Below are 14,121 nucleotides of genomic sequence, written 5' to 3' on the forward strand. Positions count from 1 at the left end.
CTGCACCTTTGGCTGGGTCTTTCATGATGAGATGAGTTTTCCCAGTTGTTAGCCATTGTTCAATATCACTGCCTTTCATAATGTGATTGAACTGTTTTGATAGTTGTTTATGAAGGCTTGTTGGGTGTTTAAGCCAAAAGCCATGCAGTTCATCGTCGCCTGGCGCAGTCCAATTTTTAATTTTCTTTGCTCTTTCACTTATTAATTCTGGTGTTATTATTAGATCTTGCATTTGTTGGTTACATTTTTTGACCTCTTTCATCCAGCCTGCTTTTTTATTATAATCTATTGGATTGTCCCATAATTTCCCCCAGAATTGCACTGTTTCTTCTTTATTTGGTGTTTCTAGGTTTCTTGCAGTTTCTTCTTCTATGCTTTGGTAGAAACATCTCTGATTCGACTGGAATTCGAGATTTTGCCTGTGTTGTGTAATTCTGGCTTCATATCTGCTAATCTTCTTTGACACTGCACTATGAATCAGATCCAAAGGATGCCGTGTTTCTTTTTCTTTGCGTGGAAGAAAAGCAGGTTGTGTTGCCTTTGCTCTTATACAACATACACACTTTGATTCAGTGCTGCAGGGGGCTATTTTTAGACCCTTTACCGAATCCAACTTTTCAGCCTGACATATCATTTTGGCATCTCTATGGCCTAACTTTCTGTGCCACAAATTCAGATATCCTTTGTGTATGCATTCCTTCACAGTTTGGGCCTTTTCAGTCACACATTCTACTTCAAACCATTCGCTTGTAAAACTGTTTTCATAAGCAATTCCTGTTTATGTGTAATGAAAGAGTGCCTTCCTTTAAATTTTACCTCTTAGCCACTTTCTGTAGCATATTTTACAGACATCAGACTTGTTTCTAGAGTAGGCACATACAAAGCTGCTTCCATTGTTAATCCAATGGTTTCTCCTTTTCCCAGTTTACAGGGCAACTGTGCAAATCCTTTCCCTTCTGTGTACATCAGTTTACCATCTGCCAAATATATAAGGATTCTACAGCCTGTATCTAGGTTTATAAATTTCTCCCTTTCTCTAATCAGGCTACTTGTAGCACCTGAAGCAATGCAGATGCCACTGCTGCATTTCTCAGACTTAGCTTCCAAAACTTTATCTGTTCTTGCAAGGTAGATCATTTGCTTCTTAGCTTTAGGCCCTTATTGCTTGTAAGTTCTGTACTCTCTGTTCCCAAATGACTCACTCTCCTTGCAACTTTGTTTTGCTTGCCTTTTGTCTGCAAACTATTGGGACACCTATTCTGCAAGTGTTTGGGGCTTCCACAAATAAAGCATTTCTTATTTCTTTGCAAAGTTCTAACTGCATTGTCTGCACTCCTTTGGTTGCCTATTATTCCTTCTGTGCAAATCAAAGTCCTCTAGATGTTTAATTACAAATTGTATGTCTGCACCCTCCTTGACTTCCAAGGGACTTGTTACACTATTGATGTAATGTAGCAAACAATTCAACAGCAATCCTATCAAAACTGCATCTGGCATGATTACTTCTTGAGCTTCCAGTTGTCTAGATATTTCTAATATTTCATTTATGTGCTTGGACAGATGTTCTCGTTCTCTAAGTGTTTTATTGCCTAGTTTTCTTACTAGATGCACTTTGAAACCACAGACTTCTTTTTCTATAATCCCTTCAGAGTTTACCACATATTCTTTGCATTTTCTTTGTCCAAGAACAAAGAGGGGAGGAATCCAGCACTTTTGTCCATGATCATTGGCCACTTGACTGAAGATGCTGGGCTGATCAACAACTAGAGGGCTGAAGTCATGCAGGCTACCCAAATGGCTCAGTAACAGACCATGCCTTCATATGCACCTACACAGGGGTGCAGAGCAGTGTTCCCTGTAACAGGGATTCCCCGATGTTGTTGACAGCAACTCCCAGAATCCCCAGCTGTAATGGCTTTTGCTTGGGGATGATAGGAATTGTAGTGTTTTGTGGAGAGTTCAGGCAAGTGAAGTTTGATGGGAGTTGTAGTGTTTTGTGAGGAGTTCAGTCAAATGAAGGGGGAACTCCTCAAATGCTTAGGGTGGATCAGCACCAGTGTTCCCTGTAACAGGGATTCCCAGATAATGTTGACTACAACTTCCATCATCCCTAGCCAAATTCCATTGGAGTGGGGGATGATGGAAGTTGTAGTCAACATCTGGGAATCCCAGTTATAGGGAACGCTCGTGCTGATCCACCCTAAGCATTTGAGGAGTTCCCCCTTCATTTGACTGAACTCCCCACAAAACACTTTTTTCTCCCCCCCCCCAAAGCAGGGCTGAACAACTTTGGCTCTCCAGTTGTTGCTGGACTACAAGTCCCATCATCCCTGATCATTGGCCACTTGGCTGAGGATGATGGGAACTGTAGTCCAACAAAACTGGAGGGCTGAAATCATGCAGCTCTGCCCCAAATTGTCTTTCCTCTTCCTCCCCCCCCCCCAAAAAAAAATTAAATGAGGAGTTGCTCCTCAAGCTTTCCTCTGTCTGGACCAGTGTTCCCTCTAGCAGGGATTCCCAAATGTGTTTGACTACAACTCCCATAATCCCAAAAAATCCATTGCAGCTGGGGATTCTGGGAGTTGTAGTCAACAATATCTGGGAATCCCTGTTAGAGGGAACACTGCTCTGCACCCCTGCACCTACAAAGGTGTGGGAACTACTATCCCCATAGTGCAATCCTACAGAGCTGTGGAATATATATATGAATGTCGGAGCCATGTAGGTGGGATAATCATGTGGGTCTATCCCACTTTTCTCTCGGGGGTGATGATCAAGGAGGAGAAACACATGCAGCTGGCCCTGCCCACATGGTTCTGCCATTCACACGTACATCATAGTCAAATAGAATTGCACCATGTGTAAGTGGTTGTTGCGACTGCAGGAGGTATGTGTATGTGTGAACTCAGTCTTTGTCATGTGCTTTACCTGACAGTTAGAAATAATAATCAGAGTCCATTCAGCCTGCCACCTAATGGCACAGCGGGGAAGTAACTTGCCTAAGGAGCAAGAGGTTGCTGGTTTGAATCCCTGCTGGTATGTTTCCCAGACTATAGAAAACACCTGTATCGGGCAGCAGCGCTATAGGAAGATGCTGAAAGGCATCATCTCATACTGTGTTGGAGATGGCAATGATAAACCCATCCTGTATTCTACCAAAGAAAACCACATGGCTCTGTGGTTGCCAGGAGTTGACACCGACTCGACAGCACAACTTTACTTTGTTTGCCCGAAAGGGTGATCTTTGTAGACAATAACAATGCAAGCAAGCAGGAGGGAATGTTTGGTTGAATACGCAAAGGCAGGGCAGCCTCCTGAAGAAGTCTTAAAACATTTTCTTTTTTCCCTCTTGAAAAGCTTTTTTTTTTTTTTTTGCAGCCTCCACAAGTGTCTGTCTGCATCAAGGGGTGTGCAGAACTGATAAACAGCTAGAGGTAGAAGCGTAATTAGAAGATGCGGAGTTAAAGGTTACAGAGTTAAAGGCATTTGAATTCCTGCTGGCTGAGAAGATTACGAGAACTACACAGAATATTTCAAAAGTTTTCAAGCCAGGGCACTTGGCTCCCTTCCTTTCAGTATATTTAGTGGCACAAAATTGGCAGCTCCTTTGCTTTACATGGTTGCTCCTAATGTCAATGACATCGTATTATTCAGTATTAACTAGGAAGGTATTGCACTTCCTTTGATCTTTATAATTTTTTATTCTATCTTGGAGGTTAAGCTTTGACAGATCTTTTAATACGGGCCTCCTCACCTTTTGGCAGTAACACAGGGAGGCACAACTTGGAAACAATCTTCTTCCTTTCAGAGCCCTTATTTCTGCCCCAAAAATATCTGACTGTCACAGCGAGTTGATTGATTAAAACCCTGCAAGATAAATCATGAAAAGGTTGGTCTTAACAAAGCAAAATAAAAATATTTCCTATATCTTCAGGTTAGTGTTCCCAATCCTGACCTATTCACTGAGCTGTAGGCAATAAATTATTTGCCACTTCACAAGGATTTATAATGCCCATTCATCAATCCAAGATGGAGATAAAAATCAGCTGATCTCCAGGCATCAAAAGCTTTACTACTCTCTGTGAGAAGCATTCAAAATCATGACATTTCATAATTTGCTCTGCTTCCTCCTGTCGAAATCACATTGGTTTGGCCTAGTTTATCTTTGGGCAAGCTGTCTGGTGAATTGCACTTTGGCTGATATTGTCATGAACAAAGACAGTCATTTTTCTAGGGCTCATTGACAAAAAGGGATGTGTTTGATATGAAGATGATGGAGAGAGAAAATGAAACAGCTGATTTAGGCCTTACCTCAAAAAGTTCTGATATTTGTTTTCAATATCCAGACTCTCATGGTATTGGTAAGGCAGTGCTAAGTTCCAGACTATCATTGTGCTATCCCGTGTATGGGGCAAGGGGCCATTTTTGCTGATCTCCCATTTGCCCACTGTGCATCATGAAAATATGTCTCTGAGGGCTTTGTGACCCTCAGGGACATATTTTTGTGGTACACAGTTGACTTCAGAGGGAAGGAGAGTTGGGTAAACTCCTTAATAGTACTACTGTGTATCTTAGTCTGGATGCTATTCATTATTTTTCATCTTGTATGCTGGGCCTATATTTACACAATGTACTTTCAACATTTTTCTAATTATGTCTTGTCTTTGTGGTTGATTTTTGTAATACATTTCTTTCACTTAAGCAGTGATAATGTATGGGCAACTGATTAGGAGAAAAGCATTACCATGTATTTCCTGGCATATCCAGTGCCTCATCCAGTTTCCATGAAGAATAATATTTGCATTACTAACTTGGCAGGGAAATTCTTTTGTTTGTTTAACAAACTCTTTGATTTTGATTTCTTTTTAAATGGCAAGGAAACATTTCAGCTGGCCTAAGTTTTTCTAATCGCTTGTTTACATGACGCTACATCACATTTTGGATTAAAACAAATCTGTACAGTATACAAAAACCTACTGGTTCATTGTTTGCTTTCTTGTGCCTTTGTTCCTACATTGATAGTTTGGTCATGATAATTAGTCTTTACATCATGATTTATATTTGCAAACACATTATTTCCATGCCACAGAATTTAGAAAATACCTAAATATTATGCTCACTCTACATATGGGAGGGCAATTATGAAGAGGCTATCCAATGGCACATATGGGAGCAGTTTATGATGTTCTCTCTTGCAGGATAATAAAATCTGGAATGTGCTTTCACTCTGTACGCTTTCCACATTGACCTCACGGGGCTGCTATGCCTCTAGAGTCTCTCACGTTACCCCGATGAATTGGGTTTACTTGGTTCAAGCTGGTGGGTATCTTGAAAAATCAGATAGAATGGAGTGTCCTTCTTTTGGAAGAAGAACACACACACACACACACACACACACACACACACAGAGGTTGCCAACTGTCCCTCATTTCAGGGATGAAATGTTGATTCCTATAGGGACAGCATTTATCCCTCATTTTGGTGGTGGGGCGAGCAGCTTCTTATTTTGAGAAGTTTTTGGTTGAAAAGTGGAATAACTTGCTTATGTTCTAAATAATAACAGTGCTGGCACTATTCAATAGCATATAATTCAATTACATATACATTAATGATACACAGGCTCTTGATTACCACTGCATACACTTGCTACCTCCCAGCCAACCCCCCCCCCCCAAAAAAAACCCCTGTGTCCCCTATTCTGGCAATGAAATGTTGCCAACCCTATGACACACACAGCTTTTAACACCTTGATTAAGATATCAGCCAAATACATATTTAAAACAGAGAGAGCATGGGGCCTTATTCTTTGAATGGTGGCTGTGTTGGTTTGTGTGGCTGCATTCACATGTGTCATGACTCCTACGAGAGCCAGAGGAACAGGGGGCGAGTTCACTGGGGTTGAATCCTTGCCTGTAAGCGATTCACAGAAGGCTGCACCATCCACTTTATTTTGAGGTGTGGCAAACCACTCTTTTCACATAAGATTCCTGGGGGAGGTAAAAGTGGCAAAACCCTCTCCCCCCCCACCAAATAAAGGCTGATCAGTCCTAGGCCTTCAAAGGCAGACCCAAAATGAAGAGTAGCACACTTCAGCAACAAGGATTTATTATTATATTAAAAGAAAAAGGTATGTATTAAGAACTGTCTTTTCATAAAACAGATTGTAAGAGAGGATTTTCATTAACCTGGCAATGCAGATTCCAAGCAATCAGTAAAGAAAAATAACTTCCCTCATGCAGCTAACTGACTTGGTCCTAACTTATTATTTGCAGGCCTTCCCATGTCCCAAGCAGCTCTCAGCCTGCTGCTTCCTCAGGGCCTTCCTGGGACAGATCAACTAACGGACCAACATTTTCTCCTCTCCAGTAGTGGCTGTGTGTGTAGTTCTCACCCAGACCTCTGGATTGGTCCTTCTGCTTTGAATTTCCTGGGCTTTTTTCTTTATTAGGAAAGGTCCACCCTCTCAGCAGTTGCTCTAAGTGAGGCCTAGTCCTCCCTCAAAGCCTTCCCATCACTACAGCATGTAACGCAGAACCGTGGGTCCAATGAACCCACAGTTACACCACCCCATCCCACATTATCCTGTCTGAATTCAGACATTCAGCCTCTCTGCAGTCAGCGAGACTACAGAGAGGCAGGAGAGCTGACTGTGTGGTCTTCCTTCTTTACAGAAGGACAACCTGCACAGCCAATCACGCCACACATCCAATCAACTCTGGTTCTAGAGCCAGCAACCTGCGGTTCCAAATTCAGACATACCACAGGCAGCCTGGAACCTCAGGTTGTGGCAACAAAACTCACTACAATCCAAGGGTTCAGACTGTAGTTCCAATTCTGAATCCTTGGTTTCATCACCATGCCTGACTGCGGTACTCCACGTTTGGACATAACATCCACGGAACTGCAGGCCTATTCAACTGCAGTTCTGTGTTATGTGCAAATGCGGTCAATGTGTTTGTATGCATGCCTACATGCCATTCTTCTGAGCCGTAAAGAGTGATGACCAACTGTGTGGAAGAAGAAAAGGAGGCTAACTATCTCCAAGAATGACTTCAGTGAAGAACCAAGATTTCTTCATCCAAGGGCTGCGAATTGTTTCTTTTCTTTACAATCTTCTATGGATAGTTTGTAGTTAAATAGTTGAAGCAGAAATAGTGGTGTTCATATGTGTATGTTACTGTTGTAATTATTTTGCAAGCATAAAGAAACTGTGTGTGTGTGCATGTGTGTGTGTAATAAAACTATTACAATTTGGCACATTCATTTCTGTGTTTGGGCCCTTAGGACTCACAGAGAGGTTATACCTGCACCATCTATCCTGACTTTAATAAGAAACTTCATTAAGCATTCTTGAACTCAGCCAACAGCCTAGAGTCATTATTGCCTTCTCTAGTAGCTTAGCAGAAAATACATTCCAAGGCCTCTTCCATAGCCTTCATACTTTAGTATGATTTGATTCTGGCCTGGCAAAGATATGAAGGGCTATGGCAGTGGAGCTGCAATGTGAAGCAGCACCAAAAGTGACAGAATACTGACTGAGCAACCCCTGATAATAAAAGAAGTGATGTATATATCATACAGGAAGTGGTAATCCAGGAAGGTTTCTAGATCATTTCCTGAACTATTTTCAGTAAACTAGTCTGTTCTACTAATTCATTTCCACTCCTATATATGATGTTACTCTGAGCTCTCCTTTGCTCTGTGAGGCCAAAAAAAAAAAGTTACACTGCACCAATTCTCTACTCTTTGCATTTTTCTGTCTGGTTTACATGGATCAGTCTGGGGATGTAATGAGATGGTCCTGGCCTGCAATGTCAATGTGTGTTAACAGAGCGAATGATGTAGAGAAAGCTGTACTGATTTTTACTTGTGTGGTGTGCATCTCAGACAGAACTGTGATAGGACTGTGGCCTTAAAAACATTCAGGGCTGGTTCAGATGAAATATGGAACCACGAGTCCAGTGGAACAGTGCCACCCCTTCTTCCGCTCTCCATGCCCCCCTTCCCCCGCTCTCCCCTCTGTGTTCAGACTGCAGAGAGGCAGGGGAGCTGGCTTTTTTTCTTTCCTGAAGGTCAGCCCACAAATCCAGTAGAAGCTGGAGCAAGGAAGGAGCTTTCTCCCTCAACTCCAGGAGGAAGCAAACTGCACTCCTGGATCGGACATAATGAAGGTGATGCTGAAATGCAGTTATTGGTGGCGTAACTCAGTACAAACCAAAGGTAACGAATGGAAGGGGAGGGAAACTGTGTGTCCATTTTGTAACAGTTCCCCAAGTTTGGACATTCAGCTAGGGAAACTGGAGGTGAATGGACCTCCAGTTTCATGTTTCGTCTGAATCTGGCCTCTGTGTACAATGAAAGCATATGGAGATGTCATGGTTCAGCCTATCTCAGTCCCCAGCCACAGTAGTGATTTGGAGTTGGACAATGAGGAGGCAGAACCAGCACTATCCCCAATCCTGGATCATGACATCAGACATGAACAGAGAGATCCCTGGAGCTAGGGTTCCCTGAGCAAACTTCCTCAGCGTCTGGGATCCCTAGGGCAGTACCCCCAGAATCCAAGCCCACTACAGAGCCAGCTTCTCCCATAATATCACCCCCTCCCCACACCCAATGTCTGCACACCAACACCAACAGGTTCAGCCAGCAATGTTGAGTCAACTTGTTCCTTTGGATCTCTCTAAACTCTTGTGGTCTGTCTTTGCCTGATCCAACCTTTGTATCACCTCACCTTGCCTTTCCTTCAACTTGCCTCATCCTGTCTTTTCCTTGCCTTAAACAACCATGGACACTTAGACAGGAAGGGCAGGGGGTGGGGACAGTAGCACAGTGTCTGGCTCTACCCCCAACCAATGCACATTGGCATCAATTGAAGATGAGATTCTGAACCAAGTTAGCTTCCTGTTCGTTCATAGTAAACATAATGTGACATTACAGATATCTCATTGTGGTTCAATGAAAGTGCAACATGGTAGTGACAAACTCAGCCTCCACGTGTAGACATTTTCTTCAAAAATTATTGTTTTTTATTTTAATGAAGATGTGTAGATTGGGGCAGACTCTGCCACTACAATGCTACTCCCACCATGCACATTTGTTGTCACCCAGCTGAACACCTCTGAATGGCCAGTGTATCATTCCGACAATAAACAGTGCACTAACTTAGTTCACTAGCTCTTTTTTCATTGATCCCAAATGCTTACAATGTTATCTCATAGGCAGAGATGGGCAAAACCTCCAGACTCCACTGAAGTTGAAGCCCTGTAAAGTAGCCTGCCACTTAATCCAGATTTCTGGCGGGAGCAAGCTGAAAAACTAGGCAAATTAATTGTGTGTCACTGCCATGCGGGTTCACACAATACCAACACATGAGTAGCCAGAAGGCTCCCCATAATGCACTGCACACTCGTGTGGTGCATTATGGAGCTTCCGGGAGGACCCAAACCTCCCAGCTCCCAACTAGCTCCGAGACAGAGCCGATAATTGTCTGGGCAGCCGATCCAGCCACTAAGGGAAGGCTGGGCAATCATCTGTGGGGATGGGTAAGTTAACCTGCTCTCCCCACAGACCTGCCTGACGCTCTTCACACGGATCATGTGAAAAGCTTCATTGTGTCCTGAATATTGTATGCTAGTGGTATCTGATTGGTTTTGTCAAGTTTGTCTGTTTTTCATTGGTTCATTTCATGTTGGGTTTCATTCTGGCCCATTGGGCCAGAAATGCATGCAACCTGGATGTAATGTGCTGCTTAGCTGCTAAGTTATATAGCTTATCTGTAAAGCTATGGTTTTATATAGTGATTGTAGCTCCTCCGCTCCACTTGAACATTTTCCATAGAGTTATTTTGGCTCATGACTCTTTGCTTCATCTCTGTTTTCTATCTAAAGCTGAATTAGAATGGAGAATTTTTTTTAAAAGGAAAAAAAAAGTATCCTTATAACCTTTCCGTTGTATTATAGAAATATTTTTATGATGAACTTTATTTGTTTTAGCTCCCTCTTGTAAAAATGTACACGCAAATATGTAATATATTCCTTTTGTCAGCCTGGCAATATCCCTCTTAGCACTTGGTGTGCAAACTCGTGTCTCTTTATGGGGAGAGAAAAATAAGAATAATGAAAAAAATAAATCAAGCTGCATCTCCATTCTATTTCATTTCCCCCTCTTGCTTGGGCTGATGAACGTTACTCACATTAGTGGTTTGTAATATCTCTGAACTGAGAGCTTCGGAGTTGAAGGAGGAAGTTAAGAGAATGCAGCAAAGAGAATATAGACTTGGTGAGAGCAAACACTAGAGGGTGAAGGAGAAGACAAAGGATGTTTTGACATAGTTCAGAAGTGATCTCAAATGAATCAAACATTGAAGGTCTAGGCAGATTTTCCTAATGTGGATTCACTGGCTGACATGCTGCAGAGCCTTATGAAGGTAGAAGAAGAGCTCTGTCCTTGCAAGAAGCAACTTAACTAACAGCACAAGAGGTTTGCCTGCAGCACTGGGTGGGCATATGGGGAAGTGATTTTCATTTTTCTCCCCTCTCCACTTAAGCCCTCATTGGGTCTAGGACAGATGTGGCCTGTACTTGCTGGGGGTGGGGGGAGAGTATGATTTTAAAAATTACCAAAACTGCCTCTGCTACCAACCAGTATCCCGTGAGCCTAGGCTGGCGTCCAGGCTGCCATCTCTCATGCCCAACTTGCTTCATGCTTCCCCACCTCCACTACAGAGCTGGTTGATGCACATACACATTGGACATCTGAGGAGTCGGCATGGGAAAACTTGTTGTGCTGAACCTTCAATTTAAACAAAAAACAGGAGCAGTCACGAAGTGAAACCAGCAATAAAGGAGAAAAAAAATCCTACCGTGACTATGGAAAACAAAAAAATGTGATAAGAAACCAAACATGAAAGATGTAACTCAACATGAAAAAAGTATATTCAAAAAGGAAAAGCCAGTAATGAATAACCAATACACATGTACAAAAATCACAAACCAGTGATAAATGACCAATAACATGAATAAACAAGCGTCAGGAAACTAAACTGGATAATTTCACACTAATAATACATAATGAAAACCAGTCAGTAATACATGGTACACAAAAAGCCTCCTCACATTGCTGAATGCATCAGTGATAACATATGCAAAGATAGTCATAAATAGGGGAAGAGATTATGATTGGGCTCGGCCAAAAATACGGCAGCACGATGGAGAGGGCAGAGTCATATAACAGAATGGGTTGTAGATGACAAATGCGCTGAGTCAGATGTGGTCCCAAGAGGAGATAAAAATGTCCTCAGTGGCAAAATGTTCAACACCAATGGTTCAATACCACCCTCTGCATGCCCTTGCGAAGAAAAGCAAACTAGATGAATCGGTGTCGTTCATAAATCAACGTTGACGGCTCTTCTGGATAAAAGCCGTTTCGCCCACCAAAGCTTCATCAGCCTCCAAAACGACATAAATACCGGTATCTACTTTCTTAAGCTGGACACAGCCTAGCAGTCCTCTCCGGCCGGAGAGGAAATGGCTTTTATCCAGAAGAACCATCAACATTTTATCCCAATGATTGGGGAGGGGAGAGGAGAGCTGATCTTGTGGTAGCAAGCATGATTTGTCCCCTTAGCTAAGCAGGGTCTGCCCTGGTTGCATATGAAAGAGAGACTAGAAGTGTGAGTACTGTAAGATATTCCCCTTAGGGGATGGAGCTGCTCTGGGAAGAACAGATGGTTTCAAGTTCCCTCTCTGGCTTCTCCAAGATAGGGCTGAGAGAGATTCCTGCGTGCAACCTTGGAGAAGCTGCTGTCAGTCTGTGAAGACATACTGAGCTAGATAGACCAATGGTCTGACTCAGTATATGGCAGCTTCCTATGTTCCTATGGGTTGTCCTTCCTATGATAGATGGGGTGGTCATCTCTCTGTTTGATGCAAGTAGGAGCCTCTTTGTTTCTGCGTAGACAGGTGGCAACAGGGGCCAGGATCATATTTTGTTAACTTCATTTGTTAAGTTAATTATGTCCCTTCCAAGATAAAAGTGATCTTGCCACACTGATTCAATAATGGGAACTAGAGTCTTTATTTCCTGCTGAAATTTAAAAATGTCTCTTTTTCAATGGAAAGCTGTGCTAAACTACTGCCCAGAAATGGTTAAAGTCATTTTGTAAAAGTCCTAATGCTACACCATCAGGACTGCCTTTTAAGCTGTGCAGCAGCCACAACAGGACTGCCATACAAGTTACAACTAGACTACTTAACTTTGCCCCCACTGCAGCTATTGACCTACAACTCCCATCATCCCTTGACTCTTGACCAAAAGGGTTTAGTGTTAAAGGCCACTGTGGCTGGGGATACTAAGAGCTGTAGTCCAAAAACAGCTGGCGGGCTGTAGCTGAGTAGCCCCGAGTTACAAGAAAGAGCAGTACTATCTTATTGCTGTGCCCCCAACTTTCCATAGTCCTGGAAAGCCATTTTAATTTAAAATACATCTATTTTCTTCAATTTTTTAAAAAACTCTTCTGTTTTGGGGTAGCCCCATTGTTCCAAATTGATAGGCACTTGAGTACCAAAGTTTACTATTACGGGGATCCTTATGTTTCTGGGAAACTGAGGTACAGGAAACTCATCTACTAGCATTTCTGTTCTGGCTAATGGTAGATCAATTAAGCTCAGTAATAGAAGATACAGCTGGTGAAGCAACCAAAGCACACTTCTTTAATTAATGAAATTCATTATTTACAATTAACTGCCTTTCTTGGTCTTTAATAAGTTTCCTTTTGTCTTAATTGTTTCTGATCAGCATGTTCTCTTCTGTCTTTCACACATACATGCCAGTTCTGTCAAGGGTGTGAAGCATTTCTTTCTGGTCTCTATGAGCTTGTGACAGCCACAAACACTCTTTCCACCCTCCTCTCAGGTGGCCTGTTATTTATGAGTGATACGGTTGCTCATCCCAAGATGCCCAAAGAGTAATTTGGACAATGCTTTCACAGTCAGGGAGGATCAAGCAATTTCACTCCAGATTAATTTCCCTTTAGCAGAATTGTGGAAGTCGTGAGACCATGGCGCTGCATTCTATGTGACCCATTTCCACCAAGGATGAGAAGACAATCTTATCTGCAAAACTATTTTAATTCATCCGCGGCAATTCAATTATGCTTCCCTGCAAAGCCACCTGTGACCTTCTGCTGACTAATAACATTCCCTCTGTGAAAACATACTTTCAAGGAGAGGACAGTGAATTCCTGGGGGACAAGACAAGAAGAAGGCACTTCTAGGCCACTTGTAGAAGGAAACAGGTTGTTGACGATTTCTCTAAATCTCTGTTGGGCAGAGGTTACCCCAAACAGTAGATACCTCTAGTCTTAGACAGCTGACTAGGGCAGGACCTTGGTATGCCAGAGGTTAGCTGCTGAAGCAGACTGGAGGGACTGACAGACATACAGAGCAAGGATGCAGCAGTGCAGCAAGAGAATAGCCTAACAGAACTTCCCAACTAACCGTTGGGTGCTGTGGGGAAACAGCCATTTTTTATGCCCTCCCCTTCCCTAGGAAGCCCTCTGTTCCACCCAAAATTATGTCCCTGAGGGTTGTGGAACCCACAGGGACTCATTTTCGGATGGCACAGATTGCTCCTGGGGAAGGGGAAGACAACAAAAATGGCTGCTTCTCCACTGCACTGGTGCAGTCAGTTGGGAAGTTCTGTTAGGCTGCGATCTTGCATCCTTGCTATGTATGTTAGCCAGGGCTGTCCCTAGAGGGGAGCGGGGCTGGGGGCAAATCAGCATGTTTAGGGGCTCCTTAACATTTTAATACAGTATATATTACTTTTAACACACATACACACAAGCATACACATTTTTACACATCTGCATCCCTTTCATTCCAAAAAGTATCACCCTCCATGCTTTTTTGCATGCTCTACCACATGTAAAAAAACCTCCTTAAAAACTGAAAACTATCACATAATGGAAAAAGATTTCCCCCCCAGCCCTTTAGCAACTGTTGGTTTTCGGCATGAGTTTTTAATATAGATAATCTTTAAATCAATCAATCAATCAATCAATCAATCAATCTCTAGTTGAAGCAGCTATAAAACATTATTTTAATTTATTGATAGTTT

At 42.5% G+C, this 14,121-nt stretch overlaps 1 long non-coding RNA gene across 1 annotated transcript in view; it reads right to left on the minus strand.

Moving 5' to 3' along the window:
• Positions 1-3,684: 3,684 nt before the first annotated feature.
• Positions 3,685-14,121, minus strand: part of LOC128342541 (uncharacterized) — a 36,046-nt gene continuing 25,609 nt past the window's right edge. Inside the window, exons 3-4 of the long non-coding RNA XR_008315059.1 lie at positions 10,645-10,794; positions 3,685-3,867 (exon numbers count right to left, since the gene is read on the minus strand). This is a non-coding gene — a long non-coding RNA (uncharacterized LOC128342541). The remainder of the gene's footprint in view (positions 3,868-10,644; positions 10,795-14,121) is intronic.

Source organism: Hemicordylus capensis, chromosome 1 (genome assembly GCF_027244095.1).
Source record: "Hemicordylus capensis ecotype Gifberg chromosome 1, rHemCap1.1.pri, whole genome shotgun sequence".
Classification (NCBI taxonomy): domain Eukaryota; kingdom Metazoa; phylum Chordata; class Lepidosauria; order Squamata; family Cordylidae; genus Hemicordylus; species Hemicordylus capensis.